This window comes from Notothenia rossii, assembly GCF_949606895.1.
Source record: "Notothenia rossii genome assembly, chromosome: 2".
Lineage (NCBI taxonomy): Eukaryota > Metazoa > Chordata > Actinopteri > Perciformes > Nototheniidae > Notothenia > Notothenia rossii.
In genome coordinates, this window is record NC_136904.1 from 40,213,604 (window position 1) to 40,231,795 (window position 18,192).

The window sequence follows — 18,192 nt, forward strand, 5'->3', positions numbered from 1 at the left end:
CGGGTTTAGGTGGGCCTATACAAAAACCTCTGGCGGTTCTAGTGTTAAGGTAATTAGGTACAGTAGAAGCCCTTTTTTATCAGTAACGAATTTAGCAGTTGAACATAAAAGTCAACTAACTGAGGGTCACTTGCAATGACAGTGTTGTGTCTAACTGTAAGCTTGTCACTCAAAGTAACCTACAGTTAATTTAGCTGCTGGAGAAGAAAGGTCAAGGGGGGAGGGGGGGAGAGAGCTGTGGTTGATGGGCCATTAGTTGTGTAAATAGTAAATACACAGCTGAGAGCTGCCGTTTCATTCAGACTGTTTAAAAGACTGTAACAACGGACTATTTTTCTTAGCGGATGCATGTCAATTTAAATCAATACATACGACTATTTTTTAAATCAATACATACAACTATTTTTTAAATCAATAAAAACATTTTCTAAATCCATAAAAGCATTTAAATTAATATTGGGAGTCATGTCGTTACTTTGTTGAGAATGTGGCCGTGTAATAAGCGGGATAATTTGCAGCGACTTGTTCCTTATGGGGAAAATAACACCCGTCATGTGTGTGTAGAGGTGTGTGTGGTTAAAACCCTTTCATGGAGTGAAGGAATTTCCTTCTATAAAACAGCTGTGGATAGCAGTGAGTGTCACGGACATGAATTCATAGATCAAGGCAGACTGGTGCACACACTCTCCTGTCCTGCCAGGCGACACGCCCGTTCTAAGCCGTGTCCCTCACTCCTCACATCCCAAGCATCCCCACAAGTGTATTATGTTGTTACATCTCAGATGTTATGTTTCAGTTGTGCTCTGTCTATGTTCAGTGATGCAAACTTGTCACCTTTCGGCGAAATTCGCCGTTTTGAATCCAAAATAAGTCGTTTGTGTGATTCATGTAGATCTGCAATACAAATATTTTTGGGGTATGGGGGGGGCTGGGATCCGGAGTAATCTGCGGCCGTGAGCTGTTATGTGCCATCATGACACTCATGGTGTTCTTTTTTTATATAATATAATGAAGTACGAGCTGTGTGCTCGAGTCTTCCTGCCTGTCGGCTCTGCTCATGGATGTATAATAAGGCTCTGCTGCTCCGAGATGATGGTCTAGCTTCAGCAGCTACATTACCTACGGGCGCGTTCGTTAATATTAACTGTGCGTCCGGAGTCACTGTGGCACAGACTGGACCGCTGGTGAACAGCTGTTAGAACGGGCTGTTCAGGTGTTCAGAGCAGAGCTCCCTGTCGGAGCGGCAGAGCGTGATGTGAACTGAAAAGTTTTCTGTGGCAATATTATTTAAGGAATCGTTGAGCTAGCTAGCTAGCTAGCATACATTGTCACTATCTGCTAACGTTAGCTTTAGCCTTCTATTTCTAATAGTTTTTTTCATAGGCTATAAACAGAGGTGGTATAAGTATATATATATTGTACTTGATTAAAAGTAGAAGTACTCAGATCTTGTACTTGAGTAAAAGTAGAAGTACTCAGGTCTTGTACTTGAGTAAAAGTAGAAGTATTCAGATCTTGTACTTGAGTAAAAGTAGAAGCACTCAAATGTTGTACTTGAGTAAAAGTAGAAGCACTCAGGTCTTGTACTTGAGTAAAAGTAGAAGCACACAGATCTTTTACTAGAGTAAAAGTAGAAGTACTCAGGTCTTGTACTTGAGTAAAAGTAGAAGTACTCAGATCTTGTACTTGAGTAAAAGTAATAGTCCCAGAGTGTAGGAATACTCTGTTACAGTAAAAGTCCTGCATTCAAAATGTTCCTCAAGTAAAAGTAGAAAAGTATTATCATCAAAATATAGTGAAAGTCGCGACAGTAAAAGTAGTCATTGTGCAGATTGGTCCATTTCAGAATAATAGATATGATATGTTTTATAATGATTGATCATGAAAGTGTTCTCAAAGCTGGTAAAGGTGCAGCTAGTTTGAATGACTTTGTATACTGCAGGGTAGCTTGTGGATTTACTCCAGGTGGAACTAAAGTCTGATTTGACACTTGATTATATTTCACATCATTCATCCACATCTGTGAAGTAACTAAAGGTATTAAATGCATGTTGTGGAGTCAAAGTACACCATGTACCTCTGAACTGTAGTGGAGTAGAAGAACAAAGTAGCAAAACATTGAAATACTTAAATAAAGTACAAGTATCTCAAAATTGTGCCCAAGTATAGTACTTGTTGAATTTATGAACTTAGTTACTTTACACCATGTGGCTATAAAGATAAAAAGACTTAAGCCTTGCACAGAGGCATGAAAATACATTTTCAAAATGCTCAACAGTGCTGCCAAAATTATAAACTGACTGTTCCACAATTTAAAATAAATGCTTTTATATATTTCTATTAGATGTGACTCTTTGGCGTTTCTCTTATTATTAACACTGCTGCTTTAGTTGTTCTGACTGCTAAAATCCTCTGTCATTCCGTGGGGTGGGGGAGCCGGGGGCTCGGATCCTTGTCACCTTTTTAATACCTGATGAGTTTGCATCCCTGTATGTTAAAAAGCCTCAGTCACCTTAATTCATGTAATAAAAACATCTCAGGTCAGTAACACTCAAAGCTAAATGTGCAATACCATGTTCAGCTATGTTACTATTTATATTGTTATTGTTGTTACATCAGAAGATGTACATATTGAAATGATTTTTTAACTTACAGTAGGCTATTTTTTACAATGTGTGTTGGAAGGATTTATTAAATTACAATGAATATTGTCATTGTTGAAGGCTTTTAGAGAAGGGTGAACTATAAGCCTGAATTACATAACATTTTATACCTAAAAACATAAAAGCCACAATAAATAAATCACAATTATTGTAGTTATTTTTACCTCCCGTATTGCTTTCAACCCACCAGCTTTTATGGTGTTGTTACGTCACTAACTGTAAGCTTGTCACATACAGTCTATGGTCACTCAGAGTAACCTACTGTTAATTTAGCTGCTGGAGAAGAAAGATCAGGGGGGGACGGGGGGAGAGAGCTGTGGTTGATGGGCCATGAGTTGTGTAAATACACAGCTGAGAGCTGCCGTTTCATTCAGACTGTTTAAAAAACGGTAACAACGGACTATTTTTCTTAGCGGATGCATGTCAATTTAAATCAATACATACAACTATTTTTTAAATCAATAAAAACATTTTCTAAATCCATAAAAGCATTTCAATTAATATTGGGAGTCATGTCGTTACTTTGTTGAGAATGTGGCCGTGTAATAAGCGGGATAATTTGCAGCGACTTGTTCCTTATGGGGAAAATAACACCCTTCATCCATATGAGGATCCCTCCGCTACACTTTGGGATCCTGATCGACCGACGAAACTCAATTCAAATATACATATTTTTGGTGAATTACTGAGTTTAGGCACGTTAATAACGTTTTAATGAAGTTGAATACAGTATATTCATATGTGTCAGTGATTTCATGTCAATTCGGCGAACATAAACATAAATGATCGTGGTGAAAGTGATGATTAAATTAGGATTAAAAATCGAGAGCCGGGCTGTTTCCTCCCGTTCGTTTTTTTCGAATAACAAAATTATTTTGTTAAATAACAACATGTTGATATTTTGTAAATGATTACATGTCTCTTATTTAGCACAGTAGTATGATATCTGTGACATATGGATCTTAACAAAGTTCCGCTGTACATCCAGCGTACTGTATCTCACTTTATTTCACATGAGCTCCAGTGTGGAACCCCACTGCACCCCCTGGTTGATCAATGATCCATTGCAGCTGGCTTCATTATAATTACATTTATCTATCACGGGGGCGGTCTCAAGTCAAGCTGGAGGCTTTCCCTTGAGCGAGGGCAGATCACGTACCAATCACGGCCCTCGCGTTTCAAACTATCTGAAATGAATCGCTACATCTGTAACTCTCAGGAAACCATTTTCTCCTATAAATTGGAATACTTACATGTTTTAAGCATCACATATTTCACACAAAACAAAAGAACATCTCCATATGTTCTCCAATATTCTAAATCCCACTGTTACCTAGAACAGGAGTAAACTTGCAGAGGACACTAATCAGATCACAGTAATGTAAATTGACTCAAAGTGTAGGCCAATGTCCACTTTCCATGATACCTATTACTTTTTGTGAACATGTATTTATATTATCTAAATTCCTTGTCCATGATATGCAAACAGTTTGAGTGTAAAAATGTGTCTCTCAATGTATTTACACTCTACGGATCCCTGAGTTTACTCATCTCCTGGTGCTGTCCTTCATAAACATGTAGAGCTGAGCCTAAATTCATCAGTCTCATCTTCTATCATTTTATCATGGAGAAACCGGAGGTCGGCACAAGACTTTTTCTTGTCTCCCCCTTTTTGATTCCACTGAGAATCAATCTCACAGTCTGTCCTCATCGTTCTCGGAAAATTCCAGAAATTACACTTAAATCACTCTTTTCAAACTCTCCTTCCATATCGACTTTGTGTGTATTTATCTGACTAGGTTAATATGTATTTATTAATATACTGGACAATTCTTGTCTCAACTCTTAACGTACTTATTCCATTCATTTAAATGCCCTGTCCTCAATTCAGACATGAAAACGGTATGAGTGCAAAATTCAAATTTTCAGAGTGAAACAATACAAAAATATGTTTAGCAGATGGAGGCAAATGTTAGTGCCTCTGTTAGCGTTGTTACACCCCCTGTCAGCCACCAGATGGCAGCAGCTGACCACGAATGAGCCTCTCTCTAGTGGTGTAGTTTCAGCAGACTCGCCTCCATAAAGCAATACGCTATGCTTCTGCAATTTCCCCTCAACTGATACACAGATATTACGTAAAAATGACACAGTAATATACCCCCTTTCAGTCTATCCGGCTCTTATTGCGTGATGTTGCAAAACCATTCATCGTCACGTTGAGCCTTCCAGATAAACCCCACAAACAAAGGATATGAGGTCCGGTTTGCTTCACATGGCTTTTTGAAGTTAGCGTACCTCTCCTTTGGATTTTTCACATATAACTCACCTCCAGCTCCTATGAACCTCGGATTTGTTATTCAGTTTAGTCATGGATAGAGAATCGATACTCTACTTGACTCCCCCAGCAAGTATAGCCGTGGGGACTCCATACCTTCTCTAGGCGTAGGGACTATTATACCCTTCCAGCCGTATGAACTCTATATCCTATGCTGAAATACTTTGCTGCTTCAATTTAGTCTTGTATGACATTCCTTATAGCCGTAGGGACTCGATACCCTACGCTGAAACTAAAATATGTATTTTATATTCTACCGTAACTTGAAACACTGTGAATGTCTTTGACAACTCTAAAATGTAGTTTAGCCAATCACAGACCTTCGATAGAAACAGGCGTCCGTTTACCTTTTTGTCGTTCACAGGGCCCTACGTTCAGTTGTCAAAGCTATCCGAAGTGTGGGCCCTCGACCCAGTCCGGTCGCTGGTGCTCCTTCCTCAGTCTCTGCTCACAAACGTCGGAGGTCACCATTTTCTTGGAGCATACCGCACACTCTGGCGGGGGGCTCTGAGGCCCGCCCCTCTGCTCCGCGCGTCCTTTTGTGAATGGGTCAAATTAACAGAGGAAGAATTCAAAGCAACCAGGGTAAGGTTATAACAAATATGCTGATTTAATGGTAAAACATACAATAATACAAAATCAGGAAGTAATCCGGATTACCCCGGCTCTGGTTCCTCCTGCTGGGAGATATTACTTGTATTGGCAGCATGAGGAAGAAGAGAACGAGAATAGGACTTCACAGAGACATATTGTAGTTACCGCGGGAGGAGTTATGCAGAGAGATTCAAAAGGCGGTTTTTCATTGGTAGGTACAAATAAGATGGCCTTGTCGCAGCCAATCAGCGCGAGCCAGCCGAGGCGACCCTTAACTTTGAGGCAAAACAGATACATTCGGTGTCCGGCACAAACCTGCTCCGAAAAACAAGTTTGTTTATCTTATCTTACATCTTGCAGCCAGCACACACACATTCTTGCATAGAGTTCTCTCTCTGGCCCCCTCCCCCCTCTTGTTCAATACACATACAGTTTCACGTACTATTGGTATCTTAAAGATATGTTTGTTTATAGTTGGGTAATACAAGTAATCCATGTGAGTTACCTTAATATCAATAATAACGAGGAAAACATTACCTCTGCTCTCAAGCAGTGAAATAGTAGAACTTTACATAAACATATATAGAGAACGCACACTCATTTTATCCTGCAGCCCTCCAGATGTTTTGACAAGCTGTGTCCAAATAAGGATATCCCATTTCTCACATCTCCACTTCTCCTATACAAATGTTTTCACTTCTCATACTTCCAGCTTTTTGTTATACAGACTGCTACTATTTGATACAAAGTAATTAAACACACATCCTATATATCAGGTGACATTAAAATGAATATACCAGAAATACGCTGTATACAACTTTCTGCTATAACACGTTACTGTAATACTTCAGATATACTTCACGGCGAATGCCTCAGAAGCATCAATCTCATTACGCCAATCCTGATTGGCTGGTGATCTTGACGACCACGTCAGGGAATCCACCCACCCTTTAAGTAGCTTGCGCTACGATGCAGCGTCATTCAAACACCTCTTCTCGCTTCGGAGCACATCTCTAAATGATAGTAGCCTGGCTAGCTTAACTGTCCATAGACTGAACCACTCTAAGCTAACTTTTGGTCGCCGGAAGCTTGCCGGCTACACTTGCTTCGCATAGATTCAAATATTAACACACCAGTTAATACTCGATTCTGCCCCGCCGTTTGTTATCGGTACGTTTTTTGATTATTGAACAGTAACATACCAGTTATTGTTGCTTCGCATAGATTTGAATATTAACACACCAGTTAATACTCGATTCTGCTCCGCCGTTTTTTAACGGTAAGGGTTTTGATTATTGAACAGTAACATACCAGTTGTTGTTCCGTCCCTCAAAGTCTGCACTCCGGCTATCCATGATGGACCCTTCTCTTCCTCACACCAGAGGAGAGGGAGGCTCTGAGGCTCGACTTTGCGGGTGCGGGTATAAAATATAGAGCACGGACTCACACCAGGTCTGCTCATCCTGCCTTGGGCTGGAACATGCCCGGAAAGCTATCGACGCCCCCGGTTCGTGCAGACACTGTGCCCGCTTCACTGTCAAGAGCCTCCGCCGACGGCTAGCACGCCAAGCTAGCCTGTCGGGACGAGACCCTTTCATGTTAAAGTAACCTGTATAACCTGTTTCAACAACTATAACCTCGGCCCGACATATCTTAGGAGCCAATAGTCTTGGGAAAAGGAGGGAGTCTGTGTAAAATGTATGCTTGGGAAAAAGAGGGAGTAGCGCCAGGTGCAAAGATAAAGATTGTTACAGATGTAGCACTCCAGATAGGACTCACATGGGTGTGTCCCAGTCAAAGGCCCAGCAGATCCCAGTGGCTTGGGGTGTTGCCAAATTGCTAGAGGGCGTTGCCAAATTTCCCCATTTGTATATTACAGGATTTAACCATGAGATGGCGCTTCATTCACAAATACACAAAGACAACTGGGTGTTGTAGAACTTAGTCTGTTTGCAATGTTTGCAGCTCTGCAGTTGTGTTTGTTGAATACTTTAGCATTTAATCACTTATATGTTATGGTTTTCACAGGCTACTATAATGAAAAAACATCAATATTTTAGATCAAATAAAGTATATAGTTTGCTTCTTGCTATTGTTGGGGTGTTTTTACACAGTACAGTAGATTGAAGTAAATCAATTTATACATTAAGATAAGATAAGATGGACCTTTATTAATCCCCGTGGGGAAATTCAGTAGTTCAAACAGCAACATGGTAAGAGTGAAAAACAGGATAGCACAGATTCACACAGATTAATAAAAATAATAATAATGAGAAACTATGTAATAAGAAATGAATAAAACTAAAATATAATTATCATATCATAGAATATAATGTATTGTATTATTAAGTAATATCATACATTAACCCCATTATAGCAGATGCCAGATTGAATGGATGAACACATTTATGCATCAATAATTACAACAGAGTATTTCTAAATACAAGTTGTAAAAATACTTATATGTATTTAATATTAATACCATAATGATTAATTTCAGATGATAATACTTTTCAGGGTTAGGTCCAGTCTGACAGCGCTTGGCTCTCTGCTGCAGAGAAAATCACTGCTTTAAACAAAGTCAAAAATCCTACATCCAAACGGAATAAATATAATTAATTTTTATGAATACGTTAAGTCTTGTTCATTGTTTTTCACTTTTATTAAATGTTTGATATTTCCGGCACAGACCCTTTCATACCGGCAATGCGCGATAGAAACAACAGAAAGTGCGACAGTTTAAATATGCCAGTGTTAATTTCGTCAACGAAAACTATGACGAAAAATGTTCGTCACTAACCTTTTTTACATGACAAAGACGAGACCATGACGAGCTAAAAATTGATTCTTGATAACGAAAACTATGACGAAATGTATATTTAGTTTTCGTTGACGAGACGAGACGGGACTAAGGTATTAATGATGCCCTATTGGACATTCAAAATGCAGCATATTTTCCCCAAGTGTCCATCTTGTCTGTCAAAATGCATCTTACATTTCTAACTTGCAATATCATTATTTCCGCTCTCTTCACTCCAGAAGAGCGATCTCCCTGTGTCTCTCTGTGTGCGGGGGGCGGGGCCTAACAGACATGCTGCTGCGGACACAGAGATCTGCCGGGGACGGAGTGTTCAGAGAGTATAGAGGCACATTTTGACTAAAAGTTGACTAAAATGTAATTTTTCATCGACTAAAAGTTAACTAAAACGTTTTGAGTTTTCGTCGACTAAAACTACGAAGGATAGGAATGACTAAAATGTGACTAAAACTAATAACCATTTTCGTGTAAAGACTAAATCAAAAACAGCTGCCAAAATTAACACTGAAATATGCGAACACAAACCTACAGACTGGGGGTTGGGAGATCACAGGAGGGGGGGGGAGAGCTATGTAATGTGACAATACCCCTTGGGAGACTTACTCCACATATTCTGATGGCCAATTAGTTTTAAACAAAGAGTTTGCAGCATACAGCATAGGCAACATGGGGGGTGGGGGCTTCTCAAAAGATACAATGCAGATATAATTCACTCTCGACTCGCTGGTATCTCGAGCTGAGCGCTCATTGGTGGTTTGTACCCCGTGCTGCTGATGAAACTCGCCATTGGCTCTGCAAAAGTTTGTTGTTGTTTGTCAGTTTGACGTCGCCACTTCCATTCAAGTTTTTCATAATTGTTCCACAATGTTTATCATGAAATTAATATCCATATATTTTATACTATACTTGCACTGTTTACCGTTTTCATACTTTATATATCTTAGCATATTCATACACACTGTTAATACTGCTCACTGGCTGCTAGTGTATTCATACCCCTCAATGTTTATTCATCATTCAAGTCATTCTATTTTTTATTCTGTAGATTGTGTACATAACTTTTCACTTTACTGCTTGTTGCACCGTTTGAAGCTAAACTGCATTTCGTTGTCTCAGTACCTGTAATCTGTGCAATAACAATAAAGCATGGCATCTTTATTGTAGCCTCAACACTCAATTTCTAAGTAGTCCAATATGAAATAAAAACAACTACACTCTTTTGGCAGTGTTGTGGTGCTGAGAGATGGAAGTCGGAGGCGGGGTATCAAAGGTACAAGCTAGACTTTTATTTAGCATCTGAAAACCATTGTAAACAACTTCATGCCCGGGAAGCGAAGACCGGCGGAAACAGGAAGTCCGGTTCACTAAAATGTCCGTGCAGAACAATACCCCAACCCATAGATCTGTGGGTGAATAATGTCAATCACCACAGTGTACACATTAACAACAACTACACTATTTTGGCAGTGTAACAATTAAACAAGAACTACACTCTTTTGGCAGTAACAATTAGATAAATAATAAACTGTCAGACTGACACTGAAGACAAACAAACTATTTTCAGCAATCAATCTGTTTAGTTGACTCTGGGTGATATGTGGCGATTTAAAAAAATATTTTTGGGCTGTTTAGATGGTGTTGCTCCATCTGGGTCACTGCCGGTGGTTGAGATGGTGGGGTCTTTGGCGACTAGTTTTATAGCCCCATGTACATTAGTTAGGTGCTTCAGGAGATTGGCATTGCTGTTATTCGATGTGGACAATGCTTTCTGTCCTGCACACAGTTTACATTTGACCATAATATTTTGTGCGTCCTTTATCCCCACACATTGAAAATAGTGGTTATATCTCCAAGTTGTAAATGCGCTGCTGCTCTCGCTGATACTTGCATGTGTGTGTGCTGGTGGTGGGCGTTGCCGTGTATGTGTGTGTGTTAGCAAGTGTTTGTGTGTCTGTGTATTTTCCCCATAAGGCAAGACCCGCCCAACTCTGTCTCTGATTTGCTTACCCTGAAATGTTACCCCGCGTTAACCAATCATCACTCCTCTCTGGTCACTTTCACTTTTCCATGGTACTGTGAGAGGACATCGCTGTATTCGCCTGTAAATTACATCCGCAGGGAGATTCAGTTCAGTTGGATCACATAATGTAACGCAGTAACGCACCCATTTAAATCACAGTAACTATAACAGCGTTACTGAATGGGAATAGGTAACTAGTAACGTTATTAGTTACCGCTAAAGGTAGTTGCGTTACAGTAATGCGTTAGTTTGTAACACGTTAGTCCCAACACTGGTAAACACACACCTGATCACCTGAGAGCTGCCGTTTCATTCAGACTGTTTAAAAAAGAAAAAATAATCTGATTTTAACAACTCATCAATGTGTGATTGTTATACCCAGGCCTGGAATTTCGTCATTTTAGGGGCAAGGCCACTTGGCCTTTTGAGTTGTCCATTTTTTAAGGGCACAAAGGCCAAAAACCAGGGCACCAAGGCCATAAATTAAAACAATGATTTAACATACGATATGAAGTGACTACGATTGTATATGCATTTACAATACTTTTATATATATTTATTAAGCATTCAATGGACACCAAATTGCAATTAAACAAATTATTTATTAAAACTACAAAGGATTCTTATAGCAGACATGTTTGGCTCACTGTGAGACTGTGGTAGTGGGCCTACGTCAAGGTGCGTCCTTATTCTGAGTCACTTGAAGATGGAGATGATGACGAGTCAGGGAGATTTGGACTTTTGGGGTTCCTTTGACCATAGGGATGAATATTGGGTCTCCTTTTGTTGATGCCAGCTGCCCACCATCTTGCCACAGCTTCATCACTTTGATATTCAGCAGGAGCACAACCCTGGGATTTGATGAGGAGTAGATCTTCAATTGTTGAAGTGTGCAGGCTTAAACGCCAATCGCCCTGCATTCTCTTCATTACTGAGAACTGCCGTTCAACTTGAGAGGTAGAGACAGGAAAAACTAGGACTATTTGTATTAGGTGCAGCAGATTGGGGTACATTCTTCCCTTCTCCAACAAGAATCTGGACCATAATGGGAGGAAAGTTTCCCTACTATGGTGACGCACAATGTCGTATGTAGACAGTTCAGGCATGCCACAAGACATGTGAATGGGTATTTTGATCGCGTTTTGAAAATTGGGCGATATAAACGAGCAGCAAACTTTGAACTTCCGTCTGCGATTGCCGGTGGTCAAATAAGTCTGCACAGAGGTCTTTGACAGCTAACAACACAGCGCTAACTGCCTAGCACTAGATAATAATAAAAAAAGAACACAACTGCAACATAACTCAGGGTTCTTACACCTTTTCCAAAGTCAAATTCAAGCACTTTTCAAGCATTTTCAAGGTGCATTTTCAAGCTTTTCAAGCAGCGTACAGCTGTTGTAAATTACATATTTATATGCACATATTTATACTCAAATGATTATTTCCCTACCTCACATTAAATCCGATGTTCTTTATGCTATAAACAACCAAATGTGTGTTTCGTAATAGCATTCTACATAAGGATGACAAATTAAAGATAAGAAAACAAAGTTTAATATTGTAAAATGAGTGACCCATATCATATATAGTAGACTGGGCATCCCATATAACCTGGCTGAGCCAATATAAAACAATCAGCCAACTAACTTTTCAATAAATTCTTTATTAACATTTTTAACATTTTTGAGGTCCTTTTTGGGTGGCAGTAAACATACGGCTCTCCAAGGTTAGGACAAAACCATTGAAACACAAAGCTGATATAAAAAAAAGCGTGTGCAGAGATCCTCTTTCTGTATAAGGGTTTTGGAGGTTTCCAGGGAATTTTTTGCAGAATATGAAACTTTTATTGTCAAAATCTCCCGATAAATACATGTTTGAAGCTTGTAAAGGGAAGATGACAGCTCTCCCTCGCACTAATGCTTTTACGTAGCGATGCTCCCCCCTCCCTCCCGCTGACATTATGAATGTATGGCGTATAGCAGGGGTCGGCAACCTTTTTGATATGAAGTGCCATTTTAAAAATGTTATCAGCGTGCCAACGATCGATAATTATCAACGGGGGGGGGGGGGGGGGTTGAGGAGCTGGACGCTCGTCAACTATCAGCTGGAGGGCGGGGGAGCCTCGCTGCGGGGAAGCAGTGTGTGGACCTGTCAGCGCAACTTACATGATGCCGAATTTAACAAACACATTTAAATAATTGGTTTAAACGGCATAATAATAAGGACGATCGTCCGTTCTGTGATTCTCCAGAACACACAAGTTATGATATTAGGGTCATGCAGAGTGAGATGAGATCGCTGTCCCTTTAAGAGAGAGAGAGAGGGGTGTGGCTTGTGCATGTGTGTTTGTGAATGGTAGAGCGACAGTGAGGGAACGTGTATATGTTTCTGGAAGTGAAACGGGAAAGCAGAAAAACAGAGGTCTGCGATGTATTTTGTGAAACAGAAGAACAGCTAAATAAATGCAACGGCCTCCCAAGAAGAGCTCGCCTCTCTCCAGTCATTTAAGCTAAAGTGGGTTATTGAACCTGAAGCTTGTTGCTTCTGCCCTCCTCGACTACGGTCTGGGAGCCGACAGGAAAGTTCAACACACAGATGGCCAGTCCGCCCCTTTGTAGCATATTATTTCGATGAGAGATGAGCAGATCGCCACTGGGCTTTCAACTAAATACACAGCCACGCAAAAACTGCGTCATTTGTACAGCTCCTTATGGGTACTGAAATTAGTGAAGTGCTTTCCTCCGTGGTGAAACGATCAGCACTGCACCACAGAGGAAAGCGGCAGAAAGTCAACTGGAGATAAAGAGAGCGGGGCTGCGTTGCGTTCATGGCTTCCTTCTGCAGGTAACGGGGAGACGAGCTCTGGCGGCGGTCTCGCGTTCAGGATCCGAAAATTAATTTAAATATTTTGCACACTTATTCCACTTATTCCTAGTGTGCCACTGGTTATGCCAATGCTGGCACGCGTGCCAGGGGTTGCCGACCCCTGGCGTATAGTAATCATAGATAACACGGCAGGATCCGTTACAGTTTGTTTTCATCTGATTTCAAATAAACAAAGTCTTGGCTTTCAGAATATTAAACTTGTTTCGGCAAATTCAGATGATAAATACAACTTTGAAGCTTGTAACGGCATAATTACAAGCGGAGAACGGAGTAACTTTACGTCAAAGCAGGCATAACAACAGCCGGTGTTTCTCGTGAGTGTTTTCCCCGGGAAACTAACACAATACACACAAATGCAAAAATACACAAACACACAAACACACACTCGCGAGCTTCCCCCAGACCATTAATACAAACGAAAATATGTTTCCTCCGTTAGAAAGCTATGGAATATCCTCTTTCCAACAGTGTATAACTCAAAATGTGTCTTCGGGTCAATGTGTTCGATGGAGCAAGTTTAGGCACGAAAAATACTACCAGTAGAAATACATTGCTTTTATGTGCTTCATCCTCTGAAAACCACAGGATGGCGACTGTCGCACATACTGACATAGGTACGCTCCTTTTTATTATTGTCACCTGCATAAGCAATAATCCACATCGAGTTCGCTAACGTTACTAGCTTAAACAAACGTAACATGCAACGTTAGCCTAATCCAAAATGCTCTACTACGGCTTACCTTTCATATTGCTCGTCAGCGCAGACTCTCCCATCGCGAATAATTGAAATTCTTTGTGGCAAACTGTGCAGAAGGCGAATCGTTGGGTTGATCCTCGTTTTAGCCACAGCTTGTATTTCTTTTCGGATAGCCAACGCTCGTTAAAACAGCAACCTCCTGGCATACTGTCATTCTCTCATTAGAATGCCCAGGTCACACAAATAAAACACTTGCAGGTCGCGCGCATAGCGCGGGAAGGCCGGAGCGGAGCTGTTTTATGTAGAAGCGAAGCAACTAAGCTCGCTCCGACTTCTTTATTTTCTTTTAATCTAAAAAGCGAACTATTCAGTCAGACAGCAATTTATTGTAAAAGTAAAGCATTTACCATTTCAAGCACTTTATCTCAAATCCAAGCACCATTCCCAAAATTCAAGCACTTTTCAAGTCATGAAAACACCTCGTAAAAATGCAAGCATTTTCAAGGATTTCAAGCACCCGTACGAACCCTGATAACTTATCCAAGTAGTAACAAAAACACTTCAAAATATTATAATTATGCATTACCATACGAGCAAGAAATAGTAATGTTATGCATAAAATTACACTTAAAGCTGGACAAATGAAAAACTTGGCCCTCGTGAAATTCCTGCCCTGGTTATAGCAGTAATATTAGACACTAATAATACTGTAGCGTTCGCGGCTCCGCCGCACGGGTGGCTAACTACTTAAATGAGGAGGACACGATGGCTGTAATTTATCCGGGTTTTATTACCCTACAAACAGACTAAACCCCGGGGTTGGAAGACTGCCCAAAACAACAAAGATAGGTAGCGGTATTGTCTCTTAGCTCTCTCAGGATCCCTCACTAGCTCTCCCGCCGTAGCTTGACCCTCTTCCGGTCACTTGTAAACCCCACCCCCTTTTTCTCCCCGCCCTATCCGGCTAACTAGGGCAACGTCTTCCCCCCAACAATCCCCTTGTGAGTCTCTCCCAGTTCAGCACTGCAGGGTCGCTACATTGCCCCCCCCGGTAATTCCTCGTCCCCGAGGTAGAGCAACACTTTGAAAGCGAACCGGCATCCGTCGCTCCCTCTGCGACCTCCTTACTCCATGATTCACTTGTGGAGTAGTATTCCGTGGCACTATTGCTCCCAGTGGGGTCACCACCTCCCCTTGAAGGACATCCAGTGGCTGCATCGGTGGGTCTCTCCTTCGGCGGGGGGGCCCGCGCCGTGCTCTAGTAGGGGTCACAGGAAAGGCTGGCTGTTGGTCCCCTTTGTAAGGTGCCATCCTATCCCGGTGCAGTACCACTGTGCGCCCTCTGGGAACCAGTTTGACCCTATAAACCACCTCCCCCACTCTCTCGACCACGTAGCAAGGGCCAACCCATGTGCTATCCAGCTTGGGGCAACGGCGGGCTCTCTGTGCCGAGCGGAGGAGGGTTGGGTCTAGGAGGCTTATACGTTTGAGCCTTAGGTCGTGTCAATGACAGCGTGGAGCCATTTTCAAAACCCTCCAGGAAGATGTCCTCCACCACCAGTGCTTTCTCTAGAGCTGCTCCCAAGGTCTGTGGGTCTGCGAGCCGGACTTGCTGCCGTAATGGGATGGGCTGCAGGCCACGGATGAATGCCTCCTTCGTTAGCACCAAGCGGGTTGCATCATCGAAATCGGGGAATCCTCTTTGAGCCAGGTAGCGCAGTTCCGCTGCAAAAACTCCTAGCTTCTCTCCAGGACCCCGCATCCGCTCATTAAACCTCTGCCGCATAACAACTGCAGGGGCAGTGTTTCCAAAACGTCTCTCCAGTGCTCTGGAAATAGCTAGTGGGTTCTCAAGATCAGCAGCAGTCACATCAAGTAGTACTTTTCTAGCTTCACCCTCCAGGGCGGATATTAAATGGACTGCTCTCTTTGCAGGGGACCAGCCATTCGCAGTCGCTAGGAGGTTGAACTGGGCCCAGTACGTTTCCCATGAAGTGAGCCCATCATAGCGTCCGACCTTTAGCTGGCCTTCCCTGGGGAAAGGTGTCGGTCCCTGCACATTCATCAATGCCGTGGTGAGGGCGGTGGTCAGAGCAGCTACCACATCGCTGGTTTGGCTATTGGTAGTAGAGGGACTAGCCGAGCCCGCAGTCAGGGAGCTACCTTGGCCGAGTCCATTGGCGGTGTAGGTATTTGCTTTGGGGCATGTACTTGGGTGGGGGGTTGTTGTTGGGCATGGGACATCAACAGTGATATGAGCATCCTTAACGTTAGCAGGTTCGGAGCTCACACTGGCATTGTCAGTAGCATGGTTAGAATTTACATTGCAATAGGGCTCATGAGGTTTAGCCCCAACATCTTGTGCTTCCCCTCCCCTCATGGATTTAATGTCACTTTTTGAGTTATTGAGAACATTTCCCAAAGCACGCTCCATTGCAATGCTCATTTTCTGCATAAAACGTTCCTCTAGACTTTCTGTAATGTCTTTCTCCAACTCAGGGATAGATTTTGGTTGGCCACCCCATTTCCCTGCCGTTATGTCTCTCTCCAACTCCGGGATAGATTTTTGTTGGCCACCCCATTTACTTGCCGTTATGTCTCTCTCCAACTCCGGGATAGATTTTGGTTGGGCATCCACCGGAGCCGGTCCACACGTGTCTTTGTTTACATCTGCTCTTTCAGTCAGCAATCCGGTGGCTGCAGCAAACTTAACCGGACTTCCTTTTATTTCCTCCGGAAGGTCCGTCAGCAGTGTAGCAAGGGGTGAGTAGGTTGTTTTTTTTTTCTTTCTCCTTACCACCTGTGCATCGCTGGTTGGCTTCCTCCGTGGTGTTTCTGGGGGGGTGTATGGGGCATATAAGTCCGTGTTCTCACCGTGTTCAGCCATTTCGGTCCTCCGGCGGTGGCTAGCGATGCTAGCGTAGTTAGCCAACTGTAGTGCGGGGACTGGGGGCTGGGGAGATCCCACTTCTGACACCAATGTAGCGTTCGCGGCTCCGCCGCACGGGTGGCTAACTACTTAAATGAGGAGGACACGATGGCTGTAATTTATCCGGGTTTTATTACCCTACAAACAGACTAAACCCCGGGGTTGGAAAACTGCCCAAAACAACAAAGATAGGTAGCGGTATTGTCTCTTAGCTCTCTCAGGATCCCTCACTAGCTCTCCCGCCGTAGCTTGACCCTCTTCCGGTCACTTGTAAACCCCACCCCCTTTTTCTCCCCGCCCTATCCGGCTAACTAGGGCAACGTCTTCCCCCCAACAATCCCCTTGTGAGTCTCTCCCAGTTCAGCACTGCAGGGTCGCTACAATACAGTAAACTATTAACACTGTACATATTATTGTTTGCCCGTGGGATTAGGATTATCGGTAGTGAGAGCCGTGCTGCATTTTCCTACGGTCGGATGTGATATAAAAACAAAGCGATTATTTTTGTTGTTGTAAACTCACGTGGATTAAACTACATGTATTTGTGCATTTATTTCAATTCGCGAACAGATACATTAAATGATCGTGAGGATGATGATTGAAAATCGTTTGTTTGAGCCGGGCTGCATTTCCTGATGAAAAAACATAGTGATGGTTTTGTACTTACACCTACGTGAATTAAACAACATTATTTTGTTAAATAAAAACATGGTGATGTTTTGTAAATGATTACATGTCTCTTATTTAGCACAGAATATGATCCTATCCGTGACATATGGATCTTAACAAATATCCGCTATATCAGATACCTGTAGTTGTATCAGCTGTTTATTTCACATGAGTTCCAGTGTGGCAGCTTTTCACGGCTCCCCCTGGTGGATCCATGATCCATTGCAGCTGGTTTCATTAAAATTACATTTATTTATCAAGGGGGCGTATCAAGTCCTGCGGGGGGGGTTTCCTTTTCAGCAGGGGCCCACCGCGTCTGAAATGAAGCGCTACCTCTGTATGTTCACCCAATGTTGACTCCATGAAAACGCCCCATGAAAATGGCCTTGGACTTATCAGCGCCAGACTCCGAATTTATCACGCTCTGTTCAGAAGTGGAAGACTCTGTTCCCGGGCAGCAATGGCTGACTCACTCTGATTCGCTGCCTAGGGCTCGCCCAGAAGTGAAACCGGCCAATGGAGAACTACCAACTCACTGTCTAGGGCCCGCCCAGGAGAGAAACAACCAATTAGAAATATGA